This window comes from Pleurodeles waltl, chromosome 1_2 (assembly GCF_031143425.1).
Source record: "Pleurodeles waltl isolate 20211129_DDA chromosome 1_2, aPleWal1.hap1.20221129, whole genome shotgun sequence".
Classification (NCBI taxonomy): Eukaryota; Metazoa; Chordata; class Amphibia; order Caudata; family Salamandridae; genus Pleurodeles; species Pleurodeles waltl.
Window position 1 is genome coordinate 277,031,229 of NC_090437.1, and position 16,400 is coordinate 277,047,628.

Below are 16,400 nucleotides of genomic sequence, written 5' to 3' on the forward strand. Positions count from 1 at the left end.
AAATTATTAAAATTATCACAAAATATGATAACATTGCCTATAAAGTTAAAGCACAAAATGGGAATATATATGTGAATAACCCATGTGTACAAAGTTTGATCACAATATGAGTGTGCATGTTTCCAAAGTCCAAAGAAAAGTCACCCCAGACACCCAGTCAACACCAAAGTGCGCAATGTAATAATAGCTTGCCCAGTGTAAGATAACAGAAACACCACCAGAGCCCTTCATAATAAACAGTGAAAAACCCATAAATCGAAACATACCTTAACTCAAATTATATCTACATGTATAACCAGTATCATTAAGAACCGTCCAGAGTCTGTGGAAAATAATCATAGATCCACTATATAATCCACTAAGGCCCTCATTCTGACCTTGGCGGTCTTTTCGCAAGACCGCTGAGTTACCGCCGCGGTGAAGACCGCCGACCGCGGCGGTGTGCCGCTGTGCGCATTCTGACCGCTGGGAGCGTTCCGCTGGAAAACCGCCAGCAGCCACACTGGCGGTCGGCGGGAAAGTGGAGACTGGTCAACCTCCACCGCCACGCCAGCAGAACACCGCCCACAGAATTACGACCCACATTTCTGTGTGGCGGTCTTCTGTTGGCGGTCTTCTGTTGGCGGTCACGTCCCTATGGCTCCCGTCGCCTCCCGGAGGACCAACGCACAAGGTAAGTTGATCGTCCGTGAGGGGAGGGGGTGGGGGGGTGTTGTGTGATGTGGGCGTGCATGGGGGTGTGCGTGTGAGTGTGTAGAGGGGGTGTCTGAGTGCGTGTATGCGGGCGGGGGGTGCTGCTGTGTCTATGGGTAATGTGTGCTGTTCGGCAGGTGCGCATGTCGGCATGTATGTGTGCGGGTATGTGTCCCCGTTGTGTATGTGTGTGTAGGGGGTGTGTATATGTGCATGTTGGGGGTGTGTGCATGTCGGGGTACATGTATGTGCATGTCGGGGTGGGGGTGGGGAGGGGGTTCGTACCACCTCTGGGGGGTGGCAGGGGGGTGGAGGGTGTGGGGGGAGGACTCGGGTGGGTAGTGGGGGGTGGGGGAGACCCCTATCAGTGCCAGGGAAGGAATTCCCTGGCCCCGATAGTGCTTACCGCCATGGTTCGCACGGCGGTTCCCGCCCGCAAGAAACCGCGGCGGTAGGCAGGGTCATAATACCCTTGGCGGTCTTGGGACGACCGCCGGGCCGGAGTGCGCAAACTCCAGCCCCGCGGTCATGACCGCCGCGGCGGTCGGAGTGGAGAAGTAGCGGTCGGTCGCGGCGGGGACCGCCGCGGTCAGAATGCCATTTTTAATACCGCCGGTCTGTTCGCGGTCCGACCGCCGTCTCTCCGCCGACCGCCAGGGTCAGAATGAGGGCCTAAGTCTCCTGCATGTCTAAATAGAAAAACGTCCCCAAATAAGGGTACAAGCAAATGTGACCAAAAGGTCCCAGACTGACCTGAGTAAAATATATATAATATCCAACATTAGGATGCAAATGAAGTATTCAAGAACCGTTTCCTAAGTATGCAGAGTGAAGAAAGAAATCGGAAAGAAAAATTATTATATGCTGCAATTGAGGCATGCTAAATATAAATCAACACGATTAGGAAATATCCCCAAAAGTAATAATGAGACATCAAGTCACCAGGTCCCCAATAACCAAATTCAGTATCTCACCTATCGTATACGTAAGTAGCCATCATCAAGAAAGGCAACGACCGCGGTCGAAATCCCCCCGCGGCGTCCTCTGTATCGGTACTTAATCTCGAACGTCGAACTAACGGAGGAGGATAGAAATTTAAAACCTCCGCGCGTTGGTAGTGAAGTAATAGAAAATGGACTAACCCATGAGTATGGGCGCCATCTTAGAAAAGGAGAGAAGGACCAGCCTTCAACAGGACACGAGAGGAAAAGAAGGACTATCTCCCGTAATGGGCGCCATTTTGGAACTGCATATACCCCGAGCTTGATGTATGTTAATAATCGATATATACAACAAAAACATAACGAATAAATAAGTATCCTCCCAAATTCTTATTAGCCTAAGTCATGCAATACAGCAATAATTGTAAGGAATTCCTTAAATTGCATACCGCCACCATCCGTGTCAAGATAATGGCCTATGGGGAGAACTCCTTCCCCCAAGATATCTGGTTGTAACCATAATTGTTTATTGCCGCATCTAACAAGATATATGTAGGTGAAGTAGTAGTATCCCTCGCACAGCACAACTGAATAGATTAATACGAAAAACCCAGTGGTCTATACGTAAGTGTTTGGTGTGAAAGGAGAAAGGGGAAGAGTACACGTGACCGTCTCATGCCCCACTCATATTATGTATAGACAACACACTGTCAAGTATACCTAAAACATATAAATTACACCATGGTTTGGATTACAAACAAGCAAACCTGAGACAGTTAATGATGATCTACCATTGCATTACTATGTATTCCTGTTCTAACACAATATATGTATCTGATCTCTCCAAATGAGTATTTATGCATGCCGCAAAAACAGAGTATATGTCCCTCTGAGTTGGGCACCAGTCAGTATAATCAATTCACATAGCATTTGACCCAGTGACTTGTATGTAGATGAGACACAATATAATCAAAAGACTACACTTGCAGTAGATTCATGAATAACATATGCTTAATGAACTTAGTAAGTCAGAATGAGAGGAGAGTAGATTGTAAAGATGATGCATAAATATCAGTAATTATTCTTATGTTCCCAAATAGTATTCCATTTCAAAGTTGGTATTGAGACCCTCCTCCACCGCTCTGAGTTTCAAAATCCAATAACATTCTTTTCTCCTGAGGGCTAGTTCCCTATTGCCACCTCTGGGGTCTCTATTTACCTGATCAAATCCAAAGAATTCAAAACCAACAATGTTTTTTTGTTTTGGACAGTGTCGCATATGGTTTACTATAGGGTATCTCTCGTCACCTTGTCTCAAAGCTCTGAAATGTTCACTCGCCCTAACTCTGAGTGGTCTGATAGTACTGCCTACATAGTATAGGCCACAATTGCACATAATCATGTAGATGACAAAATTACTATCACATGTAATATTGTGATTAATGTTGTATGGCGTCCCAGTACAGCTGGTGAATGTGGAGATGCCTGACTTGGTCCATCTACACATTCCACAATGTCCACACTTAAAGAAACCCTTTCCACGGCTGGTAAGCCAGTTAGTCTGAGTTGGTTTACAGCGAAAATTAGAACATAGCAAATTTTTAAGGGTTCTGCCTCTTCTATACGTAAACAGTGGGGTAGCCGGGATCACTTTTTTCAGAGTAGGATCTGCTGTTAGAATAGACCAATGTCTGTTCATACATTTACGTAATAAAGTAGCCGTTTTTGTGAAATTCACAATACAGCGGATACCCTTATCCTTAGTTCTCAATTTTTGACCCAGTGTGTCTGATCTGGACAGACGTAAAGCCCTAATCCGAGCTTTGTCTATCACCTTAGTGGAGTATCCCCGTGCTTTGAATCTCATGCTCATATCTTGTATACATAGGCCAAAATCTTCCTCAAGACTACAATTGCGCCTCGCCCTAACCATCTCACCATACGGTATCGCATTAATTTGATGAACTGGATGTGCGCTCTTTGCGTGTAGGATAGAGTTACAGGAAGTACTCTTTCTGTAAAGACGACTTTCTATTTTGTTGTTGCAAATCAGAAGTTCCACGTCAAGAAAGGCAATGTTAGTCACACTTCGTTCAGAAGTAAAGTGAATATTATACTCATTATTATTTAAATAGTTAATGAAGTTGTCAAGTTCTTGTGAGTCGCCAGTCCAGATCATCAAACAATCATCGATATATCTGCCCCAATAGAGTATATCAGAGATCCATTTACTACCCTCTTTACTCCAGATCATATTTTGCTCAAACATTCCCATAAAGAGATTCGCATAGGCCGGTGAGAATTTGGATCCCATAGCTACACCTTGCTTTTGGCGATACCAATCACTTTTAAATAAAAATACATTATTGTTTAAGATCAGATCTACCATTTTTATTAGCATTTGGGTATGGCCATATAGGTTCGCCGGTCTTTTATAGAGGAAGAGACGTAGTGCCTCCTTTCCTTGTTCATGGTTAATGCTGGTATAAAGGGAGGTGACATCTAGTGTAACTAAAATCATCCCTGGTTCCCATGTTATATCCATGAGTATGCTGAGAATATGTTTCGTATCCTTAATATAGGAAGGTAAGTTTCCTACATAAGGCTGTAAAAAAATATCAACATATTCCGACAGTCTCTCAGATGGACCATCGATGCCTGAAACAATAGGCCTGCCAGGAGGGGAAGTGAGACTCTTATGTACTTTAGGTAGTATATATATACAAGGGTTCCTGGGTCTGTGAATACGAAGGTACATATACTCATCTTCTTTTAAAAGTGGATAGAGAGATAGTCCTTCTTTTCCTCTCGTGTCCTGTTGAAGGCTGGTCCTTCTCTCCTTTTCTAAGATGGCGCCCATACTCATGGGTTAGTCCATTTTCTATTACTTCACTACCAACGCGCGGAGGTTTTAAATTTCTATCCTCCTCCGTTAGTTCGACGTTCGAGATTAAGTACCGATACAGAGGACGCCGCGGGGGGATTTCGACCGCGGTCGTTGCCTTTCTTGATGATGGCTACTTACGTATACGATAGGTGAGATACTGAATTTGGTTATTGGGGACCTGGTGACTTGATGTCTCATTATTACTTTTGGGGATATTTCCTAATCGTGTTGATTTATATTTAGCATGCCTCAATTGCAGCATATAATAATTTTTCTTTCCGATTTCTTTCTTCACTCTGCATACTTAGGAAACGGTTCTTGAATACTTAATTTGCATCCTAATGTTGGATATTATATATATTTTACTCAGGTCAGTCTGGGACCTTTTGGTCACATTTGCTTGTACCCTTATTTGGGGACGTTTTTCTATTTAGACATGCAGGAGACTTAGTGGATTATATAGTGGATCTATGATTATTTTCCACAGACTCTGGACGGTTCTTAATGATACTGGTTATACATGTAGATATAATTTGAGTTAAGGTATGTTTCGATTTATGGGTTTTTCACTGTTTATTATGAAGGGCTCTGGTGGTGTTTCTGTTATCTTACACTGGGCAAGCTATTATTACATTGCACACTTTGGTGTTGACTGGGTGTCTGGGGGGACTTTTCTTTGGACTTTGGAAACATGCACACTCATATTGTGATCAAACTTTGTACACATGGGTTATTCACATATATATTCCCATTTTGTGCTTTAACTTTATAGGCAATGTTATCATATTTTGTGATAATTTTAATAATTTTATTGTGGTGATGGGACTATATGTTAGTTCCCACCAGATGAATGATCACAAGAAGTCACAAATTACATGTTTTCGTTTTAGGATCTCACAAATTGTCACAATAAGATATACTTTATGGTCTGCTCTTGACGGTTCTGTACACATGTTATGAATTAGTGACTGTTCTCATTTATTTTCAGCCCTGATGAAGTCCGTGAGAGTACTGTTCTCATAGGACGAAACACGTGTTGGCTGTGGCTGTATGTGCTACATGGATACTGACTTCAATACTGTGTTTACTACATGAACATGGATGTCAAAGGACAATTCTGTGGTTACTATGATGAACTTTTTTGTTGAACAATAAATTGAGCTTGAAACTCTCCATGGTATTAATGCCATTATACATTACATACTGATATATTACTTACTTGGAATTATATATTCATGGGTGCCCTGACAGCTGTGGTTTTGTCATTGTGAGTTTCCCTGGAAACATTAGAGGAGTTAGGAAGATCCTCTTGCCAGGAGCACCATGTTAAAATTGGAATGTTAATGCTATTATATTGACTCACTGTGAGCGCCCATATCCTATGACTTGCTTCCTATGTGCTCTCAATTTTCTTTGATGTTAAACATAGGGGTGCTGCTCCAGCCTTTTGCATTGTATGTTTTGATTATTCTTTGATTGGAGTGCTTTGCTTCGTTTGTACTTTATATTGTAAATATGGACCGTGATAAACTAGCAGCAGACATCTTTGGTAGTTTAGAGCAGACAGGGACTATACCTAAACCTTATACAGCGGGTGCCCAGCACACCAAAATGGGGCTTCGTGACAAATTTTTCAAATTAGAAAAATTGAAGAAACAGGAGATGTCTAAATGGTGGGATGGAGCAACCTTAAAACAATATGTAAAACTTCACAGGATACCTAGAGGTCTAAGATCACATATTTTTCCTACCTTTGATGATCTTGATCCAGACTTATTGGACAATTGGGAACAAGAAATAGTGTCAAGTTCTTTTAGACTAATGAATATTCTGATAGAAAACTCGGAGAGGAAAATCACTAAATTACAAACAGAAATTGCTGAATTAGAAACAGATATTAACAAAATGAACATGGAGGAACCAACGGCTAAGAACTATAAAATTCTTAATGAAATTATGGAACTGCATCAAAATGAGATTACACAAAGGAAGGCACGCAAACTTAGGCGAGATGAGTTGGATTACAAAAATGGTAGGATCTTTACATTCTCCCATAAATATGATCATTTATCCAAAAGAAGTGCGTCCCCATTAGGTTCTGATTTAGGCTCCTCATCCTCACTAAATAGTGCTTCTACCAGCAACAGTGATTTAAGTGCTATTTCCAACACTTCTAGACAGGACAGGTCAGCACAACCCTCTTTTTTAGCAGAGGTCCAGAGGATAAGGCAGGGACAATGGGAACTAGGCCGACGCAAGATAGACCCAGGAAAATCAGGCGGGGTGGCAGAGGAGGAACACGCAAATACAAGACAAGGAATGCAGACAAGATCATGGAACAGGGGGAAATAGCCAATTTTGATATTGGTTCTATCAATGTAATTAACCTCTCCAACTTGGAGCTTACTTCTCATGACCTTACACTTCTTGGCAAGGGACTAGGGTTCTGTCCAGGAGAATTTGGAGACTTTCAGAATACGAAAATTGATTTTTTCAAATTTATTAGACGTCTAAAACTGAAAAAATATTTTGCGAATCATTCTGATAACAGGGACAACATCATCTCCCTGGATGGTCTCAATGAAGACCAACAGTTGTCCATTAAGGATATTCAAGACACGGCCACTCTATTGTCTATAGCGGACTGCGAACAGGATCCTACCACTATAACTCGAATTTTATCGGATCTAGATATCCCATCTGACTCACTGCCTAGTGGTTTAAAAAGCAAATCAATGTGGACACCAACCCTGAATAGGGATAACTGTATAGAAACCTTTTTCAGAATGGTCTGGCGTGATTTTAATAAACTAGAATCAAAGAATGACAGTCGCCATTATATTTGGCATCAGAACCTCACCCAAAAGGAAATGACAAACTTAAGACTATTGCGTACCAATGGGGAGATTACCATAAGAGAGGCAGACAAGGGGGGAAATATTGTAGTAATGAACACCTCAGATTATGATCAGGAGATTTATAGGCAACTAGGGGATGTGACTTGTTATGAAAAGATGATATCAGACCCTATCCCCGCACTTACGAATAAAATCAATAAATTTCTACATGACTGTTTTACTCAATCACTTTTAAAAGAAGATGAGTATATGTACCTTCGTATTCACAGACCCAGGAACCCTTGTATATATATACTACCTAAAGTACATAAGAGTCTCACTTCCCCTCCTGGCAGGCCTATTGTTTCAGGCATCGATGGTCCATCTGAGAGACTGTCGGAATATGTTGATATTTTTTTACAGCCTTATGTAGGAAACTTACCTTCCTATATTAAGGATACGAAACATATTCTCAGCATACTCATGGATATAACATGGGAACCAGGGATGATTTTAGTTACACTAGATGTCACCTCCCTTTATACCAGCATTAACCATGAACAAGGAAAGGAGGCACTACGTCTCTTCCTCTATAAAAGACCGGCGAACCTATATGGCCATACCCAAATGCTAATAAAAATGGTAGATCTGATCTTAAACAATAATGTATTTTTATTTAAAAGTGATTGGTATCGCCAAAAGCAAGGTGTAGCTATGGGATCCAAATTCTCACCGGCCTATGCGAATCTCTTTATGGGAATGTTTGAGCAAAATATGATCTGGAGTAAAGAGGGTAGTAAATGGATCTCTGATATACTCTATTGGGGCAGATATATCGATGATTGTTTGATGATCTGGACTGGCGACTCACAAGAACTTGACAACTTCATTAACTATTTAAATAATAATGAGTATAATATTCACTTTACTTCTGAACGAAGTGTGACTAACATTGCCTTTCTTGACGTGGAACTTCTGATTTGCAACAACAAAATAGAAAGTCGTCTTTACAGAAAGAGTACTTCCTGTAACTCTATCCTACACGCAAAGAGCGCACATCCAGTTCATCAAATTAATGCGATACCGTATGGTGAGATGGTTAGGGCGAGGCGCAATTGTAGTCTTGAGGAAGATTTTGGCCTATGTATACAAGATATGAGCATGAGATTCAAAGCACGGGGATACTCCACTAAGGTGATAGACAAAGCTCGGATTAGGGCTTTACGTCTGTCCAGATCAGACACACTGGGTCAAAAATTGAGAACTAAGGATAAGGGTATCCGCTGTATTGTGAATTTCACAAAAACGGCTACTTTATTACGTAAATGTATGAACAGACATTGGTCTATTCTAACAGCAGATCCTACTCTGAAAAAAGTGATCCCGGCTACCCCACTGTTTACGTATAGAAGAGGCAGAACCCTTAAAAATTTGCTATGTTCTAATTTTCGCTGTAAACCAACTCAGACTAACTGGCTTACCAGCCGTGGAAAGGGTTTCTTTAAGTGTGGACATTGTGGAATGTGTAGATGGACCAAGTCAGGCATCTCCACATTCACCAGCTGTACTGGGACGCCATACAACATTAATCACAATATTACATGTGATAGTAATTTTGTCATCTACATGATTATGTGCAATTGTGGCCTATACTATGTAGGCAGTACTATCAGACCACTCAGAGTTAGGGCGAGTGAACATTTCATAGCTTTGAGACAAGGTGACGAGAGATACCCTATAGTAAACCATATGCGACACTGTCCAAAACAAAAAAACATTGTTGGTTTTGAATTCTTTGGATTTGATCAGGTAAATAGAGACCCCAGAGGTGGCAATAGGGAACTAGCCCTCAGGAGAAAAGAATGTTATTGGATTTTGAAACTCAGAGCGGTGGAGGAGGGTCTCAATACCAACTTTGAAATGGAATACTATTTGGGAACATAAGAATAATTACTGATATTTATGCATCATCTTTACAATCTACTCTCCTCTCATTCTGACTTACTAAGTTCATTAAGCATATGTTATTCATGAATCTACTGCAAGTGTAGTCTTTTGATTATATTGTGTCTCATCTACATACAAGTCACTGGGTCAAATGCTATGTGAATTGATTATACTGACTGGTGCCCAACTCAGAGGGACATATACTCTGTTTTTGCGGCATGCATAAATACTCATTTGGAGAGATCAGATACATATATTGTGTTAGAACAGGAATACATAGTAATGCAATGGTAGATCATCATTAACTGTCTCAGGTTTGCTTGTTTGTAATCCAAACCATGGTGTAATTTATATGTTTTAGGTATACTTGACAGTGTGTTGTCTATACATAATATGAGTGGGGCATGAGACGGTCACGTGTACTCTTCCCCTTTCTCCTTTCACACCAAACACTTACGTATAGACCACTGGGTTTTTCGTATTAATCTATTCAGTTGTGCTGTCCGAGGGATACTACTACTTCACCTACATATATCTTGTTAGATGCGGCAATAAACAATTATGGTTACAACCAGATATCTTGGGGGAAGGAGTTCTCCCCATAGGCCATTATCTTGACACGGATGGTGGCGGTATGCAATTTAAGGAATTCCTTACAATTATTGCTGTATTGCATGACTTAGGCTAATAAGAATTTGGGAGGATACTTATTTATTCGTTATGTTTTTGTTGTATATATCGATTATTAACATACATCAAGCTCGGGGTATATGCAGTTCCAAAATGGCGCCCATTACGGGAGATAGTCCTTCTTTTCCTCTCGTGTCCTGTTGAAGGCTGGTCCTTCTCTCCTTTTCTAAGATGGCGCCCATACTCATGGGTTAGTCCATTTTCTATTACTTCACTACCAACGCGCGGAGGTTTTAAATTTCTATCCTCCTCCGTTAGTTCGACGTTCGAGATTAAGTACCGATACAGAGGACGCCGCGGGGGGATTTCGACCGCGGTCGTTGCCTTTCTTGATGATGGCTACTTACGTATACGATAGGTGAGATACTGAATTTGGTTATTGGGGACCTGGTGACTTGATGTCTCATTATTACTTTTGGGGATATTTCCTAATCGTGTTGATTTATATTTAGCATGCCTCAATTGCAGCATATAATAATTTTTCTTTCCGATTTCTTTCTTCACTCTGCATACTTAGGAAACGGTTCTTGAATACTTCATTTGCATCCTAATGTTGGATATTATATATATTTTACTCAGGTCAGTCTGGGACCTTTTGGTCACATTTGCTTGTACCCTTATTTGGGGACGTTTTTCTATTTAGACATGCAGGAGACTTAGTGGATTATATAGTGGATCTATGATTATTTTCCACAGACTCTGGACGGTTCTTAATGATACTGGTTATACATGTAGATATAATTTGAGTTAAGGTATGTTTCGATTTATGGGTTTTTCACTGTTTATTATGAAGGGCTCTGGTGGTGTTTCTGTTATCTTACACTGGGCAAGCTATTATTACATTGCGCACTTTGGTGTTGACTGGGTGTCTGGGGTGACTTTTCTTTGGACTTTGGAAACATGCACACTCATATTGTGATCAAACTTTGTACACATGGGTTATTCACATATATATTCCCATTTTGTGCTTTAACTTTATAGGCAATGTTATCATATTTTGTGATAATTTTAATAATTTTATTGTGGTGATGGGACTATATGTTAGTTCCCACCAGATGAATGATCACAAGAAGTCACAAATTACATGTTTTCGTTTTAGGATCTCACAAATTGTCACGATAAGATATACTTTATGGTCTGCTCTTGACGGTTCTGTACACATGTTATGAATTAGTGACTGTTCTCATTTATTTTCAGCCCTGATGAAGTCCGTGAGAGTACTGTTCTCATAGGACGAAACACGTGTTGGCTGTGGCTGTATGTGCTACATGGATACTGACTTCAATACTGTGTTTACTACATGAACATGGATGTCAAAGGACAATTCTGTGGTTACTATGATGAACTTTTTTGTTGAACAATAAATTGAGCTTGAAACTCTCCATGGTATTAATGCCATTATACATTACATACTGATATATTACTTACTTGGAATTATATATTCATGGGTGCCCTGACAGCTGTGGTTTTGTCATTGTGAGTTTCCCTGGAAACATTAGAGGAGTTAGGAAGATCCTCTTGCCAGGAGCACCATGTTAAAATTGGAATGTTAATGCTATTATATTGACTCACTGTGAGCGCCCATATCCTATGACTTGCTTCCTATGTGCTCTCAATTTTCTTTGATATCATCAACATATATCACCACAATATACTTCACTTTAGACATTGATTAAACTGTCGGCGCAACCATGACCTTTCAGTCATGAATAACCACACCTTTATTGGAGTTTTGTGAGTTTTATTCCCTATTGATTACAATCTAATAATAAGAGTATTAATCTCAAAATCAAGAAGCGAAAGAGTATAGTCACAATATGGCAACTGTGATAACATTTTGACAATGCAAAGATCACAAACATAAAAGCACCAATGTAAGATATGCACAGATCAGAGTGCATAGAACATCATATACGTCTTAGTTCAGCATAGCACAAAGTCGGTCGCTTCTGTTGCATCAGTCAAGGTGAATGCCTATTCTAACCACTAATTAGCATCAGCATGTTGGACTTCATGCAAAACAATTTAGAACACTAATTTAGAAAACATCTGACTAGGGTCTCTATCCAAACATACAGCAGTTGGTACCTAGAAAGGAAAAGCAGATTGACGAATTACAATAGCAATTGTCATAATTACCCTCCTCGGAATGAGTCAGCATACAGGATCAGACTTCGTCTTCAGGACATCAGTTAGATCGCCGTCAATCTATCTCATCTAAGGGACAGGGGACACTTCCCTCATAAGGAGGAAAAGTGTAATGGGGCAGTCTATGGATAAGGATGGTTTATTCAAGTCTCAAATCACCAAACAGAGTGACAGAGTTTCTGGATGCAATCGATATCATTCCCTACCTCCTTCTCCTAAGTCTTCTGTGTCATGGGTTTTTATCCCCTTTTCGCAATACCTTCCCCCAAAATTCTATTGGATAGTCGCTACACCCCACTATCTCTAACCTATCAAATTATACATTAGGTAATGCAATTGTCACCCCACGATAATTTATAACACCTTGATTGGTCTTCATAATTGACATCTTCGTAGGTGGCACATCCGGGGTTACTTCATTCTCTGGCACTTTCTTCGGGTCAAAAGTTCTTTTTTCCATGGTCGATTGTCCTTGGATGTTTCAAATTTTGTTGCAAAAACGCATAAAACTTATACTAAAACAGCTAACATGCGGGTGAGAAGAATCCTAACTTGCAACATAAAACAAAGAAAGAACACATGCTGGGTCATGGCCTTTTGCGAATTAGCACACTGGAGAAACAGAAAAATATGCTTTAATATGCGAGCTATGCAGCTAAGTTTTCAGCTCACGCTAACTTAAGACTTATGGATTCTAATAAACGCAATCTTCGTAGGTGTTAACATATTCATTTAATCATAATGCAAGCAATTATTTCTTATAGTCGACATTAGTATATGTGTACAATGATTTCTTCAGTTTTAGAATACATTCAGCCGAATAATACTTTATGTTTTGTTATTGCAGCATTGGTAAGTATAAGCATTTCACATCTAAGGTATGTAATATTGAAACTACGCTCTCTCACGGTAATAAGAGAATAGCATATGCTTGCTGTTAAAATGCCATATTGTAATATACAGTTCGAACAAAATGTTATACCCGTTAACATCCCGTCCCAAAACATGTCAATCGGCCTTCGGTGTTTTATATCAGAAACATTTCTGAGCACCTATGCAAAAATCACACAGTTGATGATTTATTTTGCTGACTTTTTTTCATTAGATGAAAACAAGTAATTTGTAAGCTTTTGTTTTTCTAAAGCTAAAATTTAAAAATGAGGGATTCCAGAATAACACTTTAGGCTCAGCTGCTAATAGACAAATGATATGCATTAAAATCATTATTTGTTTTAATCTGCAGTTCACTTTTACTAGCCTAATGAACTGCTGCGCACATTTTTCATGTTTGAATTGTGCTGCTGGCTACGGTGCCGCAAGGATAATACTTTCCTTCCACTTATTTTTCCACTTCTTTCAGGAGAAGCCAAACCACCTCTGGGAATTTCGTTTCTGATATGAAAAGCTTTTCATAGCTGATTTGTTCTTTTCATAAGACACCAACGCCTCACGACTATTTAGCAAAGAAGCCCATTCACGAACTGGACCTGATTCGCAAGGACTAGCGTGCTGAGAGATGTTAATGACGCACAATTTGGCTTTTTAGTCCAGGGTTTTTTGTTATACTTCTTGCTGTGTAATGGGCAGCTTGGCAGCTCATCGCACATTTATGAAAGAATCATTATTCTTGTATTCTATTTTCCATGCAATATGCCCTGCTTACTTTTTCTGCATTGAACACGTGTGCATTTGGAGAATACGGGAATAGTAGTTTGCATGAACTTTATCATCAAAGTCATATGAAACAAATGTGTGTGTATATATATATATATATATATATATATATATATATATATTATATATATATGCATACACACACGCACATATATAAATGTTCACTAAAAAAGTTAAAGTGATGTAAAACCACCGGTGGTGACATCACATATCACCTAAACCTCAAAACTAACAATGGCATCTCCGTGAAAGGCCCAGAAGTGTAACTATGCAAACAAAAGCAAAATTTGATACCAAACACATCAACTTTAGGCACAATTATGTAGATAAAGCAGGCTCCACAGTGAAAGTGAAAAGGTTATGAAACTGGAAATTATAATTACTGCATTAAATCGACTAAGAATGCAGAGACTGGCTTTCATCCTGCTGCTGAACAGGGTGGAAATTGATGCATTTGTAAGAGCCTATTTAGGCCACTGGAAACGTGACCATCTTTGTCCATACACAAGCTGGGTGCAGTGGTTGGACACCTCTGCCCTCAAGATCACTGTGGCCAAACCTGCACTAGCCCCAGTTTCACAAAAACCGCTGCTCATGGCTCAAGGCTGCAGTGGTCTTCGGGCTTTGGGTGGCCAGGCCATCTATTTTCCCACTTAGCCCACTGTCCACAGCTTTTATCAGCGTACAGAGGTCTCTGGGTGCAGCTTCTGGCTTGCTTCCAAGCCCTGCAACTGTGCCATGCCTCTGCGCCTGCTGAGCATAGGCCTTGTCTGTTAACAGTGGGATCTAAATGCATTATTGGAGTCCCGTGCTTTGAGTGCAGAGTCTAGCTGTAAGACCGGTTTGTCCTAACCCCTATGCCATGGGTCGACTGGGCACATCCTTTTTGTTGCTCGAAGTCGGACTGCTCTTATTGCTACCTTGTTTAGCATGCAGTGTCTTGACCATGCAGTCATACTATCGTTTCTTTTTACTTTTCTTTTTCAGAATTCATCACAGAATATATATATATATATATATATATATATATATATATATATATATATATATATATATATATATTTTAAATGTGATGACCCGATTTTGGGCCAGAAATCTTGTACTCAAACCCAACGACAAAACGGAAGCTTTTCGTTTCTTGTGTGAAGTGTCTGACTCTCTGGGACAATCCCACATCCTCCCTTAGATAAGGTGTTGCTCGCCCTTGCACCCTAAATCTGCTCCCCCATTTATTTTCATGATGCATAATTCATTCCTGGCATTCTCTAATGTAGCTTTAAAAACTCTTCAGTTGCTGCCAGCTAATCTAATTGTTCAGGTCCCAATCAGGCTCGTTAGACCCAACCAAAAAGGATTTTAAAATAGTTATACCTTCCAAGCCCACTAACTCCTTTTTGTAAGACTAATTTCTACTAAACTACTGAAAACAAATGTAAGCAAACCACAAAAAAGATGCTTTCTAGAATGGCCAGCTCGCTCTGCATCCTCAAATACGCTAAGCATTTTGAGTAATACACTAGTGTGTTTTGGGTGTTTTTATGTTGGTTTACTGTAATTGAACTATTATGCTAACTCACTTGATACCAATGATGTGACTATAGTGATTGGCTTATGTAGATTAACAAACTAGATAACAATGGTTTGTAGGTAGTTCGGATTTGCCAACAGTGCCTGTGTTGGCATGGTGTGTGGTAATCGGCCTTAGACTTTCTGAGTAAAGTTATTTTTTCTTGTTACGTTAGGTGCAATTCCGTTCAGCTGTTTTAGCTTTATTGACACGCAAAATGTCCTATGAGAGAGAAAATTGATAACACTTGAGTGGTTGACCTCTCCACTTTTAACAAACAGATCAAAAGTTGTATTCATTTATCCATGTTTTTCATATGCATTTACATTAGTCTGTACACCATTTGTAATCTACCGTTTAAGATGTATTTGCCATTTTTAAACATATCATGCAATGGTCAAATTAATGTATTCTATTTGTACCAATGTAAAGGAAATTATTTTTTCAATTTCAAATTTGACGTCATTTTTTACAGGTTGCACTATTTTGTAGTCTGTCTACACCTTTTTGCTTCAGTGAAGGGTCTACAGTATCCAGCTAATCACTGAGGTTCTCTGGTGCACATAAACATACTTACAATATGGTTAGGGATCTAGAAGGAGACCTAATTGTGTTGTGTACATGAAGTATAGGCGTGTATGCTCTATTTGAGGGTGCATTTCTGGTCTTTTTTTATTGTGGTTGAAATCTTATTTTTAGATGGTGGTCAAATGTTTATGATTTTGTATATGAAAAATGAGCTGTGCTGTGACTTTTTGCCAATTATTTATTTTAATTTTCTTGCAGGTTTCCTAGAGAGTTTATTGTAATTGAAAATATTTTTCGAGTTTTGCATGTTATTGATCAATATGATATGATCTCATTGGATGAATTTTCCTAGATTTCCTAATGTATTTTCTCATTTTTTGGAGGCATCAGTGAAATGTAAATTATGCCTGCATAATTAGTGTAATTTCAAGAATTTCATGTTGCACAAAATTTCTGACACTCCGCCGTTATTCCAGTTCTCATAATAA

General features: G+C 39.7%; 1 long non-coding RNA gene across 2 annotated transcripts in view; it reads left to right on the forward strand.

Annotated features, from left to right (window-relative positions):
* LOC138295504 (uncharacterized) overlaps positions 1-15,906 on the forward strand; it is a 109,748-nt gene extending 93,842 nt beyond the window's left edge. The window contains exon 4 of one of the 2 annotated variants that reach the window (XR_011203611.1): positions 15,860-15,906. This is a non-coding gene — a long non-coding RNA (uncharacterized lncRNA). Of the gene's footprint in view, positions 1-13,503; positions 13,604-15,859 lie in introns of those variants that run through there. The other variant, XR_011203610.1, reaches the window with a different exon arrangement.
* Positions 15,907-16,400: the final 494 nt, after the last annotated feature.